Genomic DNA, 17,599 nt, shown 5'->3' on the forward strand with positions numbered 1-17,599 from the left:
CTCTAGGGTCCAAATCTCACATCCATACATGACTACTGGAGAAACCATAGCTTTGACTAGACGGAACTTTGTCAGCAAACTAATGTTTCAGCTTTTTAATATGCTATATAGGTTGATCATAGCTTTTCTTCTAAGGAGCACGTGTCTTCATTACATGGCTCCAGTCACCATCTGCAGTGATTTTGGAGCCCCCCAAAATAAACTCTCTCTCAGTTTTCATTGTTTGCCCATCTATTTGTCATGAAATGATGGGATTGAATGCCAAGACTTTAGTTTTCCAAATGTTGAGTTTTAAGCCAACTTTCTCACTCTCCTCTTTCACTTTCATCAAGAGGCTCTTTAGTTCTTCTTCACTTTCTGCCATAACGGTGGTGTCATCTGCATATCTGAGGTTACTGATATTTCTCCCTGCAATCTTGATTCCAGCTTATGCATCATCAAGCCTGGCATTTCTCATGATGTACTCCGCATATAAGTTAAATAGGCAGGTTGACAATATACAGCCTTGACATACTCCTTCCTGATTTGGAACCAGTCTGTTGTTCCATGTCCAGTTTTAGCTGTTATTTCTTAACCACATACAGATTTCTTACGAGGCAGGTCAGGAAATCTGGTATTCCCATCTCTTTCAGAATTTTCCACAGTTTGTTGGGATCCACACAGTCAAAGGCTTTGGCATAGTCAATAAAGAAAATTAGGTGTTTTTCTGGAACTCTCTTGCTTTTTTGATGATCCAGTGGATTTTGGCAATTTGATCTCTGGTTCCTCTGCCTTTTCTAAATCCAGCTTGAACATCTGGAAGTTCATGTACTGTTGAAGCCTGGCTTGGAGAATTTTGAACATTACTTTGCTAGTGTGTGAAATGAGTGCAATTGTGTGGTCGTTTGAGCAATGTTTGGTTTTGCCTTTCTCTGGGATTGGAATGAAAACTGACCTTTTCCAGTCCTGTGGCCACTGCTGAGTTTTCCAAATTTGCTGACATATGAGTACAGCACTTCCCCCAGCATCATCTTTTAGGATTTGAAATAGCTCAACTGGAATTCAATCACCTCCACTAGCTTTGTTCGTAGTGATGCTTTCTAAGGCCCACTTGACTTCACATTCCAGGGTGTCTGGCTCTAGGTGAGTGATCATACCATCATGGTTATCTGGGTCATGATGATCTTTTTTGCATAGTTCTTCTGTGTATTCTTGCTACCTCTTCTTAATATCTTCTGCTTTTGTTACATCCATACTATTTATGTTCTCTATTGTGCCCATCTTTGCATGAAATATTTCCTTGGTATCTCTAGTTTTCTTGAAAAGATCCCTAGTCTTTTCCATTCTATTGTTTTCCTCTATTTCTTTGCAGTAATCACTGAGGAAGGTTTTCTTATCTCTCCTTGCTATTCTTTGTAACTCTGCATTCAAATGGGTATATCTTTCCTTTTCTCCTTCACCTTTAGCTTCTCTTCTTTTCACAGCTATTGTAAGGCCTCCTAAGACAACCATTTTGCTTTTTCGCATTGCTTTTTCTTGGGAATGGTCTTGATCACTGCCTACTTACTGTACAATGTCATGGAACTCCGTCCATAGTTCTCAGGCAGTCTGTCTATCAGATCTAATCCCTTGAATCTATTTGCCACTTCCACTGTATAATTGTAAGGGATTTGAAATAGGTCATACCTGAATGGTCTAGTGGTTTTCCCTACTTTTTTCAATGTAAGTCTGAATTTGCAATAAGGAGTTCATGATCATGTTTCATACAGAAGCATATATTACCATATGTAAACAGATAGCCAATGAGAATTTTCTGTATGACTTAGGGAGCTCAAACCTGAGATAGATAAGAATCTAGAGGGGTGGGATGGAGAGGGAAGTGTGAGTTATGTTCAAATTGGAGGGGACATGGGTAAACCTATGGCTGATTCATGTTGATGTTTGCTAGAAACCAATGCAATACTGTAAAGCAATTATCCTTCAATTAAAGATAAATAAAATTTTATAAAAGAACATTAGAATTATTTGGCATATCTGTTCATTTTATAGGTAATAAAAAAAAAAATATGACCCAAACTGATTTAATGACCCTCAGACCCAACAGAAAGCCAGATATAAGAAACATGTCACTTCCTGAGTCCAGTGCTGTCTCCTTTATAATGTTTCTCATTTGTTTTATTGTTTAAAGTAATGATATTTAATTACACAATTAATGAAAAATTCTACAGACTAACATAGGAGTTCCATTTCTTCATCTGAAATACACATCCTTCTTTCTAAATTGGTTAATCTATTTTTACAAGAATTCTATTTATTTTTTTCTTTATACCTCAGGATAACAATTGTAAAGAGCCCATTGAAATATTTTCTTTCCCAGAATTCTTTGACCTTCTAATTTGACTTTCTACCAGTACCACGTTTTCAATAAATTTCCATTATTTTAGTAACAAATTCTATGATTAATGACTGTAAAAAATGAATTAAATATATTTAAGACAATTTGTTTTTAATATGCAGAGCTAGAATATATTAAAAATGGTGTCACATTCTAATGCCCTTTAGAGCAGTCATTTCATATTACCAGTTCAACCTCTATTTTTCCTATTATGCATGACAGATATGGTAGACATATCTCCACTGATACAATGCAAGATTATCCAAAATTCACAAAGTTGTAGACTTATTCTTTTCTCATCAACTTAAGGAAGCACTTAAGATATAAGTGAGTGAGTGTGATATTGATAAATATCAACTTTAAATTCCTTTTAATTTATTGAAGAAAAATCATTACTATATCCATACCTAAGTACCTTTAGTTACCAAAAAAAAAAAAAAAAATTCAATATACTACACAATTATGAATTCCCAGGATATTTTGGTATGTATATAGATAATTATCATCTACAATTATAGTAATTTGAATGGAGAAATAGAAAAGATGGCAATAAAATTAGGTTATGGTTGAACCCTTAAGTATTTACCTTGTTGTTTTTGATTCACTGAGTTGTATCCAATTCTTTGTGAGTCAATGAATTGTAGCCTGCCAGACTCCTCTGTCCATGGAATTTCCCAGGCAAGAATACTGGTGTGGGTTGCCATTCTCTTCTCCAGGGGACCTTCCCAACTCAGGGATTGAGCCTGGACCTCCTGCTTGGCATGGGAATTCTTTACCACTAAGCCACCTGAGTTAACTAGTAAGTAACAAAGGAGAAAGTCTTGCACTTGGCCATGATGGAGCAACTGGTACCCAAGTTCCCCACATACTGTAAACAATCTTTCAAGTGGACAATGTGTATTATGAAACCATTTTTAGGTATTGTAAATAGACAAGTGCAGAACTGTGACCATATGAGTAAGGAAACAGGAGATGAGCCCTATGTGTGATCCAGGTTTTGTCCAAGGAAACTTAATGGACCATCTTGTAGAAAGAGAGACTCTAAGCAGAGTATGACAGTCTAGCAAGGGTGAAAAGGCAAAGACAGAATAAGTTCAGAGCAAGAATTCACAAAGTCTAGGAGAGAGTGTCTGTTACAAGGCTGTTAACTGAATAGAGATATTAGATGTCATACACTATTGGGAGACAGTCTAACTCTAGCCAAGCAAAAATACAGAAATCTCACAAAGTACTTTGCATATTCAATTGAGAACTCTAGAAGACTATGTTTTAGAAGAAAGGCTCAAAACCAGTGTAAGCAGCACACACTAGGACAAACTATAAAATCGAAGTAGATCAGTTCTCATAAATAACCCAAATGCATCTGGATCAAAAATCCTTTTCATATTTAGTCAACAAGGAAATGTAAATTAAAGCCCTAGGTAAAAATACCTCTTCACTCACTAGAAGAGTCAAATTTAAAATGACTATCGAAATCAAATGCTGGAAAGGATATAGGACAACTAAAATTCTCATGCATTGCCAGCAGGAATATGAAATGGAAAAACTGCTTTGGAAAACCACTTGGCATTTTCTATAAAGTAAACATGCATCTACCCTATGACTCAGCTATCCCACTCCTACGTATATAACAAAGAAATCATAAAGATCAGAGTTGAAATAAAGGAATCAATAGTAAAGGTTAATAAAACTAAAAGCTGGTTCTTTGAGAAGATAAAATTGGCAAATGATTAGCCAGACTCATGAAGAAAAAAAGGGCAAAAAAGATTGAATCAACAAAATTAGGAATGAAAAAGGAGAGGTAACAACAGACAACACAGAAATACAAAGGATCATAAGAGACTATTACAAGCAACTATATGCTAATAAAATAGAAAATCTGGAGAAAATAGACAGATATTTAGAAAAATTCAACCTTCCAAGACCAGGAAGAAATAGAAATTAAGAACAAGCCAATTACAGACACTGAAATCAAAACTGTGATAAAAATCTCCCAAAAAACAAAAGCCCAATACCAGACAGCTTCACAAGGGAATTCTATCAACATTTAGAGAAGCGCTAATGCCTATCCTTCCGAAACTCTTCCCAAAAAATAGTAGAGGAAGGAATGCTTCCAAACGCATTCTATGAGGCCACCATCACCCTGATACCAAAACCAGACAAAGATATCACAAATAAAGAAAATTTCAGGACACTATCACTGATGAACATAGATACAAAAACATTTTAAAATTTTTAGCAAACAGAACTCAACATATTAAAAAGATCATATACCAGGATCAAGTCGGGTTTATCCAAGGGATGCAAGGATTTTTCAATATTTGCAAATCAATCAATGTGATACACCATATTAACAAATTGAAAGATAAAAACCATATTATAATCACAAAAGATGCAGGAAAGCTTTCAGCAAAATTTAGCACCCATTTATGATAAAAACTCTTCAAAAAAAAATGGGCACAGAAGAACCTACCTTAACATAATAAAGGCTATATAAACAAATCCACTGCCAACATTGTTCTCAATGGTGAAAAACTGAAAGCATTCTCCCTAAGATCAGGAACAAGACAAGGGTGCCCACGCTCACCACTATTATTGAATACAGTTTTGGAAGTCCTCACTACAGCAGTTAGAGAAGAAAAAGAAAGAAAGGGAATCCAGATTGGAAAGGAAGAAGGAAAAGTCTCACGATTTGCAGATGACATGATACTGTACATAGAAAACCCTAAAGATACTATCACAATATTAGTAGAGCTAATCAAGGGATTTAGTAAAGTCATAGGATACAAAATCAATACACAGAAAACAATGAAAAATCAGAAAGAGAAATTAAGGGACAAATCTCATTTACCATTGAAACAAAAAGAATAAAATACCCAGGAATAAACCTACCTGAGGGGTCAAAAGAGCTAAATACAGAAAAATACAAGACACAGATGAAAGAAATCAAAGAAGACATAAACAGATAGAGGAATATTCCATGCTTCTGGGTTGGAAGAATCAATATTGTGAAAATGACTATATTACCAAATGAAATCTACAGATTCAATGCAATCCCTATCAAATTACCAATGGCATTTTTCACAGAACTAAAACAGAAAATTTCACAATTCATACGGAAACACAAAGACCCCGAATAACCAAAGCAGTTGTGAGAAAGAATGGAGCTGGATGAATCAACTTACCTGATTTCAGACTACAAAGCTACAGTCATTCAGAAAGTATAGGGCTGTCACAAAAACATAAATATAGACCAGTGGAACAAGTAGAAAGCCCAGCAATAAACCCACACACACATCAATGAGCACCTTATCTTTAACAAAGAAAGTAAGAATATACAATGGGGAAATGATAATCTCTTCAATAAGTGAAGATCTGGACAACTACATATAAGAGAATGAGATTAGAACACTTTCTAATACCACACACAAAGATAAACTCAAAATGGATTAAAGACCTAAATATAAGAAAAGAAACTATAAAACTCTTATAAGAAAACATAGGCAGAACACTGTATGACATAAATCATAGCAAGATCTTCTGTGACTTGCCTCCTAGAATAATGGAAATAAAAGCAAAAATAAACAAGTGGGACCAAGTTAAACTTAAAAGCTTTTGCACAGCAAAGGAAACTATAAGCAAGGTGAAAAGACAACCCTCAGAATGGGAGAAAATAAGAGCAAATGAAACAACTGACAGAATTAATTTCCAAAATATACAAGCAGCTCATACAACTCAATACCAGAAAAACAAACAACTCAATCAAAAAGTGGGAAAAATATCTAAACAGACATTTCTCCAAAGAAGACATACAGATGGCTAACAAACACATGAAAAGAAGCTCAACATCATTCATATTCAGTTCAGTTGCTCAGTCATGTCCAACTCTTTGTGACCCCATGAATCACAGCACGCCAGGCCTCCCTGTCCATCACCAACTCCCGGAGTTCACTCAGACTCACGTCCATCGAGTCAGTGATGCCATCCAGCCATCTCATCCTTTGTCGTCCCCTTCTCCTCCTGCCCCCAATCCCTCCCAGCATCAGAGTCTTTTCCAATGAGTCAACACTTCGCATGAGGTGGCCGAAGTACTGGAGTTTCAGCTTTAGCATCATTTCTTCCAAAGAAATCCCAGGGCTGATCTCCTTCAGAATGGACTTGTTGGATCTCCTTGCAGTCCAAGGGACTCTCAAGAGTCTTCTCCAACACCACAATTCAAAAGCATCAGTTCTTCGGCGCTCAGCCTTCTTCACAGTCCAACTCTCGCATCCATACATGACCACAGGAAAAACCATAGCCTTGACTAGATGGACCTTTGTTGGCAAAGTAATGTCTCTGCTTTTCAATATGCTATCTAGGTTGGTCATAACATTTCTTCCAAGGAGTAAGCATCTTTTAATTTCATGGCTGCAGTCACCATCCGCAGTGATTTTGGAGCCCCAAAAAATAAAGTCTAACACTATTTCCACTGTTTCCCCATCTATTTCCCATGAAGTGATGGGACCAGATGCCATGATCTTCGTTTTCTGAATGTTGAGTTTTAAGCCAACTTTTTCACTCTCCTCTTTCACCTTCATCAAGAGGCTTTTTAGTTTCTCTTCACTTTCTGCCATAAGGGTGGTGGCATCTGCATATCTGAGGTTATTGATATTTCTCCTGGCAATCTTGATTCCAGCTTGTGCTTCTTCCAGTCCAGTGTTTCTCATGATGTACTCTGCATAGAAGTTAAATAAGCAGGGTGACAATATGCAGCCTTGATCTACTCCTTTTCCTATTTGGAACCAGTCTGTTGTTCCATGTCCAGTTCGAACTGTTGCTTCCTGACCTACATACAAATTTCTCAAGAGGCAGGTCAGGTGGTCTGGTATTCCCATCTCTTTCAGAATTTTCCACAGTTTATTGTGATCCACACAGTCAAAGGCTTTGGCATAGTCAATAAAGCACAAATAGATGTTTTTCTGGAACTCTCTTGCTTTTTGATGATCCAGCAGATGTTGGCAATTTGGTCTCCGGTTCCTCTGCCTTTTCTAAAACCAGCTTGAACAACTGGAAGTTCATGGTTCACATATCGCTGAAGCCTGGCTTGGAGAATTTTGAGCATTACTTTACTAGCGTGTGAGATGAGTGCAATTGTGCGGTAGTTTGAGCATTCTTTGGCATTGCCTTTCCAGTCCTTTCCATTGACCTTTTCCAGTCCTGAGGCCACTGCTGAGTTTTCCAAATGTATTGGCATATTGAGTGCAGCACTTTCACAGCATCATCTTTCAGGATTTGAAATAGCTCAACTGGAATGCCATCACCTCCACTAGCTTTGTTTGTAGTGATGCTTTCTAAGGCCCACTTGACTTCACATTCCAGGATGTCTGGCTCTAGGTCAGTGATCACACCATCGTGATTATCTGGGTCATGAAGCTCTTTTTTGTACAGTTCTTCTGTGTATTCTTGCCACCTCTTCTTAATATCTTCTGCTTCTGTTAGGTCCATACCATTTCTGTCCTTTATCGAGCCCATCTTTGCATGAAATCTTCCCTTGGTATCTCTAATTTTCTTGAAGAGATCTCTAGTCTTTCCCATTCTGTTGTTTTTCCTCTATTTTTTTGCATTGATCGCTGAGGAAGGCTTTTTTATTTCTTCTTGCTATTCTTTGGAACTCTGCATTCAGATGCTTATATCTTTTCTTTTCTCCTTTGCTTTTCACTTCTCTTCTTTTTACAGGTATTTGTAAGGCCTCCCCAGACAGCCATTTTGCTTTTTTGCATTTCCTTTCCATGGGGATGGTCTTGATCCCTGTCTCCTATACAATGTCACAAACCTCAGTCCATATTTCATCAGGCACTCTATCTATCAGATCTAGTCCCTTAAATCTATTTCTCACTTCCAATGTATAATCATAAGGGATTTGATTTAGGTCATACCTGAATGGTCTAGTGGTTTTCCCTACTTTCTTCAATTTAAGTCTGAATTTTGCAATAAGGAGTTCATGATCTGAACCACAGTCAGCTCCTGGTCTTGTTTTTGTTGACTGTATAGAGCTTCTCCATCTTTGCCTGCAAAGAATATAATCAATCTGATTTCGGTGTTGACCATCTGGTGATGGTCATGTGTACAGTCTTCTCTTGAAAATCAAAACTACAAGATATCACCTTACACCAGTCAGAATGGCCATCATCAAAAAATCTACAAACAACAAATGCTGGAGAGGGAGTGGAGAAAAGTAAACCCTCTTGCACAGATGGTGTGGATGTAAACTGACACAGCCACTATGGAAGATGGTATGGAGATTCCTTAACAAACTAGGAATAAAACTACCAAGTGACCCAGCAATACCACTTCAATATCACTTCAATTTTGAAACTAAAAGTCAAAGATACATGTACCCAAATGTTCACTGCAGCACTATTCACAATAGCTGGGACATGGAAGTAACCTAGATGTCCATCATGAGATGAATGGACAAAGAAGCTGTGGTACATATATACAATGGAATAGTACTCAGTCATGAAAAGGACCACATTTGAGTCAGTTGTAATGATGTGGACGAATCTCAAGCCTATTATACAGAGTTAAGTAAGTCAGAAAACGTTAAACAAGTATGGTATATTAACTCATATAGGAGGAATCTAGAAAGATGGTACTGAAGAATCTGTTTGCAGAGCAACGATGGAGACTTAATGGACACAGGCTGGGGAGGGTGGAGGAAGGAGAGGGTGAAATGAATAGAGAGAGAGAGTAGCATGGAAGCATATACACTACCATATGTAAAATAGATAGCCAATGGTAATTTCCTGTATGACTCAGGGGCTCTGTAACAACCTAGAGGGATAGAACAGGGTGGGAGGTGGGAGGGAGGTTCAAGAGTGACTGGACATACGTACATCTATGGCTAATTCATGTAGATGTATGGCAGAAATGAAACCAATATTGCAAAGCACTTATCCCTCAATTAAATATTAAAAAAAAAAAGACAAATGAAAACACGTGTCCCAAAAGTCTTCTATTATGCAAGTGAAACAAGTCAGATAAAGACAAAATTGCATAATTTCACTCATTTGTGGAATATTTTTAAAAATTAATAAATAAGGACCTATTGTATAGCATAGGGAACTCTACTCAATATTCTGTAATGAACTATCTGGGAAAATAATCTAAAAAGAGTGGATATATGTATAAATGATTCACTTTGCTGCATAGTAGAAACTAACATAACATTGTAAGTCAACTATAGTCCAATAGAAATTATTTAAAGGGAAAAAAGGGAAGATTTAAATTACCCAGTGGTAAAAAATTTAAAAAGTAAAAATATAAAATGCATTCCAAAAAATAAGGAAAATAAACAAAAAACAAAAATGTAGAGAATGAGAACACAATAGTGGTTACCACAGGGGGAGGAATGAAGACAAGTGGAGGAGAGCAAAATGGGTAAAGGAAATCAACTGTAAGATGAGAAATGGAAAATAAATTTTTAGTGGTGAGCACACTGCAGAATATACAGAAGAAGAAATATAATACTATATACATGAAACTCACAACATAGTAAATTGTTACCTCCATTAAATATTTTTTCAATTGAAAAATTAATATAATTAAATAATACAGTAGGGGTATGTGTGGGAAATAGGTATAAATAAAATAAAATGGTACATTTGTTAATAATTGTTTTTCAAAATAAAAATGTAAAAAAGAGAACTACTGACACATGAAATGACATAATCTTAAAACGTTACACTGAGCAAAAGAAACTAGAAATAAATGAGTATAAACTGTATGATTCCATATTTATGAAGTTCAAAAATAGACAAAATTAGTCTGATACAGAAATCATTACTTTTCTCATCCATGGTTATAGGACTCGTTTGGGAAGTAAACACAAGGGGACTTTCTGAGATAGTGGAGATATTCTATATCTTGATGCAGTATTCATGATTTAGTCATTTGTTACAACTCACCAATATGCACATGTAAGATCTACTCATCTCGATGTATGTTCTTTATGCCTTAATTTTAGTAGGGAGAATTTAAGAGGAATATAGAGAAAATCCTCATTAGGTCCAAAAGGTCCTAAAGGAACCTAATTAGTTTTTTAAGTACGCTTCTGTTTCACTACTAGACCTAAATAGATTGAAAGCAATTAATGGGATACAAGTTAATTGAGATGGAGAATGACTTCCTGAAGGAAAATATTGAGATCTCATAAGACATATTATACATATAGGAGAGGAAAAATAAGACCTTGAGTCCAGAAGAAAAAGAGAAATATAGTCAATCCTTTTTTATAAAGGAGGAAAACAAGGAAATGAAACACTAGAGGTGTATTGCATTGGATAGACATATAGGAGAAAGAAATGCCTGCAATCAAAAATTCAAAAGCTGAGGTGAGATGATCATGAAGGTAAAAAGCAAACTTACAGTTCTTACTCAGGTCTTGGTGTGAAGTTTACGAAAACATCAACAGTAGCTTTGGCTCAGAAATCTATGGAAGATGATTCACCAATTGAAAGGTAAAATAGAGCGATGCAGGAAAAGCCTTTTTTAAGGAAAGAAGTTTACATACACAAACAATTATATAGCAAGAGGCAGTGATAATAGTGATTCAGTTCAGTGCAGTTGCTCAGCCATGTCCGACTCTTTGTGACCCCATGGACTGCAGAACGCCAGGCTTTCCTGTCCATCACCAACTCCCAGAGTTTATATAAACTCATGTCCATTGAGTCGGTGATGCCATCCAACCATCTCATCCTCTGTTGTCCCCTTCTCCTCCCACCTTCAATCTTTCCCAGCATCAGGGTTTTTACAAATGAGTCAGTTCTTCACATCAGGTGGCCAAAGTACTGGAGTTTCAGCTTCAACATCAGTCCTTCCAATGAACACCCAGGACTGATCTTTAGGATGGACTGGTTGGACCTCCTTGCAGTCCAAGGGACTCTCAAAAGTCTTCTCCAACACCACAGTTCAAAAGCATCAATTCTTCAGCACTCAGCTTTCTTTATAGTCCAACTCTTACATCCATACATGATTACTGGGAAAACCATAGCCTAGACGAGATGGACCTTTGTTGGCAAAGTAATGTCTCTGCTTTTTAATGTGCTGTCTAGTTTGGATTATAACATGACAAAGGCAGACTTCACAGGCTAGCTAGTCACTAGACAGAGTCCACATCTGCTGGCTACTTTGGGGTATCAATAATACAAAGTTCAAAGAGGCAGTGAGAACAAAAGGTTCTTAAAATGCTATTTAGGAAAGAAAGACCTTCAATAAGACCTAGTGGACTAGAGGCCTGCATTGTTACAATTACATAAATGTCTCAAATGCCCCTGAGAGAAGAGGTAATTTTTACCTTACATGTGGCAAATGGACAGTGTCTGAATTCTCCAGACACTTAGTAAATCTGAAACCAAGAAAATATTCTCCACTTTCTTTCCCTTGTGTGTGTGTGCACACTCAGTCACTCTGTCATATTTTACTCTTGGCGACCTCATGGACTATAGCCGGCCAGGCTCCTCCATCCATGGAATTTTCCAGGCAAGAATACTGGAGCGAGTTGTCATTTCCTATTTCAGGAGATCTTGCTGACCTGGGAATCAAACCCACTCCCTTGGACACAATTAAATTCCCAAGATTTGTGGTCAATAGAAATGCATCAGTTCTGTCTTGCTTTCTTTGCACAGACAACTTGTAAGATTGGTCTCATGGCCCATACTAATTCTAAGAGCAGTTATATAATTCTTCCAGGAGTCCCAACAGTCAGGACACAGAATTAATTCTAGCCAATGGAACATTTTTCCAATGCCTAGCAACATAGAATGTGGAAAGTATCTGTGGTAAACAGATTAGCGTCTAAAGTCAGAGGGCCTGACTCCATCATTTAACAACCATGCAACTTTAGGACAAATTGCTGAATTCCCATATGTCTCCATTTCTCTTCTTTAAAGAATATGGAGAATATGGATAATAATACCTATTATGTACAATTGTCAAAAGGATTCAAACAAATAATACCTTCAGGCATTTACCATGGATCCAGGCCCATAAGAAGCATTCAACAAATGTTGGATACAACAACTTAACTGTCCTCTGGCTGCAAAAGTCTCTACCCTCAGAGTTGAGATGGATGATAAGTATTGTGTTAACTTGTTCTGAGCTTTCAACCTTGACTTCACTTCTCAAAGTGAGAAATATTAACCCATTTTTTAAAATTCAATAATAGGAAGATCCTTCTGATTTACTTCTGTGACTTTGAAGAAAACTCAGCTAATAGAATGACTTGAGAGAACAGATTTTTCTCAAATTCAATTTAAATCCATTTTATTAGAAAAAATAATAGCAGCCAACATTTGTGTAGCTGCCAATTGCTACGCATTTAACATGAATTATCGCACTCAATCTTCACAACTAAAGAAGACAAATTCTCTCAGTAACTGCATTTTATAGATGAGGACATCTTTTGTTGAAAGGGATTACAAAACAAATCTCTAGGGCACAGATTAGCAAGTAGCTGACCAGAGTATAAACTGAATCCATCTGACTCCATGTAAACTTGTGTAAACTACTTTAACTGGTCTATGCCTTGAGTCTTTCCATCTGCAAAACAGGAATAATTATAATCCCTTCATCATAGACTTTTTCTCAAGGAGTGAGTTAGTATATGCAAACTATTAGTTTAGTGCCTGGCACTGTGTTATAATTGTGGTAATTTTGCCAAGTTGAGAGCATCTTTGATTAAAAGTTTCCACAGATCCTTATTTCTACTAAAGAATTAACCTGCCAGAAATGGTAGCAATGATATGAGAAGATTCCCATCTTATCTAACGTTATTAATGGTAACACTACAAGTTAGCAAAATAGAGTTTACATTCATCATAAGCCAACTGCTGTGGAGAATGAAAATCAGAACTCATTTGTCAGTGTATGTAAGAGTCTTCAAAAACCTGGTATTGGCTAGGAAAGATGGGGGCATAGGCATATTTTCAACAGACTGGAATTTAACCAAAGAAATTTAGGTTTAAGAATGATGTGGCCTGAAGACATCTGGGTCATAAATATTTTACAACAATTTAATCAGTCTTACCAATGAAGAATCCATCCAGCTACTGTATATAAGCTTATTGCCAGAGTATGCCAGTCATCCAAGATGAAGAATTAAGAAACACAGCCCCAAATAACAGCAGAACATAACTCAACTTGGTATATGTAGCCCAAAAAGCCAGCAGCATTGCTTAACAGGATTATGTTTAACCTAAAAGGACACCACTAGAGATAATGTAAAACATCGAATGGCCTGAAGTGGCAGTGAAATTATTCAATTCCTGGACTGGAGGAGCTCTTAATCAGGGCTCCTTGAACGCTGAAGTAATTTAATAAGTTTAAATTGTTTCACTTGGATAGATCCAGATTTGTGTTACAGATGTTATCCCACCCAAATCTCCTGTCCTGTACAGGTTCACTGAACATGCCTAAGCAATCTGTGGAAATTTAAAATGAAATAAATTCCAAAGCTTGAATCTGAAAAGGCTTACCAAAGTAAAAGCCTGTGAGTGTGCTGATTTTAGACAAAATAAAAATATTACTAATTTCAAATATTATTGAATTTTGTACCATTTTAATGGATTATAACATTTTAAGACAAAGGTGTTAAGTATATATATTTGAGACACAACTATAAAAAATTATACATTCAAAATTAGTAAATTCAACTGGATCCAATAGAGATGCACACACAATAAGAAATATACAAAGTATCAATGAAAATGTAACAAGTCAGTCCTCCTGCAAAAGAGAGAACAGGTGATTTTTAGGGGGCCAGAAGTTCTGCACAAGCAATCTCTGCACTTAAGCTGTAGAACAACAGTAGTTCACATCTGTATTGCAGGATTGAAATAGGATTTTCAATGTCTATCACCATATATAAAGGAACTCAACTTACTTCCAAAATAGAGAACACTGAACAGAACAATTATTTGATTAATTATTCATCAGCATTATCAATGAATGCTCTTACAAAGTATGAAATGCACTGAGCAATTGCCCATATTTTCTCACTTTCACAAGGGCATTTGCTAAATGAATGTAACTAATGTAACTAATCATGGTATAAGTGTATAAATTGTACATAATGTATCAAAATTCAAAGCACCATTCCATTCAACTGGTAACATCCAGCAGGTGGTCTGAAGAACATTTTAGAACAATGACTCTACTAAGCAACCTCTATCAGCAGCTAAATAACTTTCAGCAAGAATCTTAATTATGTACAGGTGCAGATGACTTTACCCATAATATAGTTAAATGGCCACAGCTAAGGTATTTAAAGTATATGTAATTTTGGAGCTGACTATAGAAGGAAAGAAAAGCACCCTTCATAGAACAAAGTCTCTGAGATAAAATAACTTACTCCACATCATCAATGACCATAATAGCTAGAGTTTTAACCTAGTGCAGTGGACACCAAGGGCCACACTTTGTCTACCTCCTCACTATATTTTTCTATTGTACACAACACATTCCATCTACTTTGAAACATGCCTCCTCTTTAATCTTGACTCACTTCTACCTCTGGCTTACCTGTTCAAACCTTCTACAGTCTAGTTACTCCCAGTAACTATTTTTTAAAAGTACAGCTGTGGGGCTTCCAGATTCATCATGGTATAATACAAAAATATATACCCCTCTTTCCTCTCAAAAAATCACCAATAAATCAGACCTAAGACAGAAATCCACCTTTGAAAAAAATCCTAGATGCCATCTGTGATCACAAACAACAAAGTATGAAGAAGATGGGATGAATATGGGAAAGAGATAAAATTACTAGGCATAAAGGATGAAGAGCAAGCCCAGATTCCTCGAGTGGATATTTCAGTGGGTTCAACTTTACAGGTTTCCATGTTTCCTAATCTATAAGATGAGAATGGTAACAGCACATAACATTGCATTGTAGTAAGAATGAAATGAGAAAGGAATGTGGTGTGGAGTATAGAAATAGAAAATCTCACTGAAGAAATGCACTGAATACATCAAGGCAGATGGAAACACAGACCTAAAGTTCATGAGGACTGGTAGGATTACTGGTATAGATTTGGGAGCCGAAAAACCATTGGGAGGGTTGAAGCTGTGTGCATGAAATATGTGGAGAAGAGAAGAGGTACAGCAGATGGGACAAATAAACACTCAAGAAATCAAAGTTACTACAATAAAGTTTATAACTACAATAATAATAATTTTAAAATAAGAACTAGTTCAAAGCACTGGGCTAACCACCTTACATTCATTCCACCTTTATCTGTCAAAAGCTACATTTGGTAGACACTATCATTCTGATTCTATTGAAGAGAAAGCTGAAAATTACACAATAACTTTTTATAGCCATTGATATCTTTCTAAGCTATAACTAGAATGTATGATTATGTGCCACTTAGTATGTGTTGGGCTATATTGTGCTGCCAGAGATAGCATTAGACAGTCAATTGGCCAAGCAAATGCAAGGGATGAATATAGTAAAGATCAGATAGACAACAGCTCAGTAATGTGCTGTTGTGAAGTGAAGGGAGGGAGTATCTTCAGGTGAGAAAGATTTGAGCATGTCCAGATTCCTTTGAGTGTATGGTGATGACCTCTTCTCCAGGAAAAGGACTTTAATAAATGACTGTGCATGTAGTACACATAAAGGAGCTAGACAGAGAGCTGGGGGTCGAGGGGAAGCTTTGTAGATCATGGTGAGCTAGATAGAGATTGGATGGGTGGAATTCACCAGAACAAACTAGGAAAAGTTATTTGTTTAGAAGTCAAGTCAATGTCAAATGAGTCAGCTTTAAGAATAAGTCCTAAAAATAAATCTGCTTTTATAGGGCTAAGTTTGAATCATTCTATGGATTTCTAGAATACTCAAAGATAAAGATGAATGCTGTTCAGAATCTTAGCATGCCAGAAGAGATTGTCAATTAATACACCTACAGCAAAACGACAGACTATTCTCTCTCCAGATGTGAGTTGTATAAAAAGCACTGATCATAAGATGGACAAATTTGGAGGGATATCCAAATTTGGAGATAAATTTGGAGATTTATCACAAATATGTATTACAAATATGGAGAAATATTCTGTATCAGCCACAATGAGAAACGAAACCAAAGCCTTTTCTTTGTTTTCCTTGATCTTTCTGCTTCCCCATCTAAGTTCAATAGATGTATTCATATATTTTCTTCACTATTCATCTAGCCTGCTTTCAAGGAAGGATCAATTATTCACAAATTGTTCTCAAAAGACTCAGATGTTGGGTCAAATACAAAAGATTCCCTAAAGAAGTTTTTTTTTTTTTTCAGACATATCTAAAGTGCCATAATCATGAATCACCTTGCCTCTTGAAATGTAAAGCTACTGATTCAAACATTTTGTAATGTAAGTGGAGACTGTGTGAAAAGTGGCTAGCTGTCCATCAAAAATTGGAGCTTCCCTGTCAGTGGGAAGCAAGATCTAAATACTGACTATATGATTCACTTCCTTTGTGCTGAGGTATAATCACATAAGTAGAATTCACAAACAATGAGCAACAGAGATGTATGAACTTCTGGGGCCAAAGTTTTTAAGAAAATGGTAGTAAATTATCAGAGGGAGTCCACCAACTATAAACATTGCATTTGACAGATTTATAAGTGAGAAATAATGTTTGATTCTGCTAAGCCACAGAAATTTTGTTTTTGATGTTTTTGTTGTTTCACCAGTATCATGAATATTTTTTTTTTTTTAAGTTATGCTACTTGGTTTTGGTTTTTCTTTTTAAGAAAACGGTTTAAACTGCTATGAGCAGAATCTATATAAATATCTCAAAGCAGGAACTTTCTAGATGTTCAGTTCAGTTGCTCAGTCATGTCTGACTCTTTGCAACCCCATGGACTGCAGCATGTCAGGCCTCCCTGTCCATCAACAACTCCTGGAGTTTACTCAAACTCATGTCCATTGAATCGGTGATGCCATCCAGTCATCTCATCCTCTGCTGTCCCCTTCTCCTCCTGCCTTCAGTCTTTCCCAGCATCACAGTCTTTTCCAATGAGTCAGTTCTTTGCATCAGGTGGCCAAAGTATTGGAGTTTCAGCTTCAGCATCAGTCCTTCCAATGAATGTTCATGACTGATTTCCTTTAGGAAGGACTGGTTGGGTCTCCTTGCAGTTCAAGGGACTCTCAAGAGTCTTCTCTAACAAACATTTAAATATTCTTGTAGATAAATAAATAGTTATT

The 17,599-nt window shown here is 36.5% G+C and overlaps 1 long non-coding RNA gene across 5 annotated transcripts in view; it reads right to left on the minus strand.

Annotated features, from left to right (window-relative positions):
* LOC147371357 (uncharacterized) overlaps nucleotides 1-17,599 on the minus strand; it is a 201,144-nt gene that overhangs the window by 97,299 nt on the left and 86,246 nt on the right. For 2 of the 5 annotated variants that reach the window (XR_015164795.1, XR_015164791.1), the window contains one exon: nucleotides 13,942-14,137. The exons of 2 other annotated variants lie outside the window; for them this stretch is intronic. This is a non-coding gene — a long non-coding RNA (uncharacterized LOC147371357). Of the gene's footprint in view, nucleotides 1-8,077; nucleotides 8,422-13,941; nucleotides 14,138-17,599 lie in introns of those variants that run through there. One more of the 5 variants, XR_015164793.1, reaches the window with a different exon arrangement.

The sequence above is a fragment of the Bos grunniens genome, chromosome 5 (assembly GCF_055505025.1).
Source record: "Bos grunniens cultivar Pamir isolate PY7600 chromosome 5, Bosgru_T2T1.0, whole genome shotgun sequence".
NCBI classification, from domain to species: domain Eukaryota; kingdom Metazoa; phylum Chordata; class Mammalia; order Artiodactyla; family Bovidae; genus Bos; species Bos grunniens.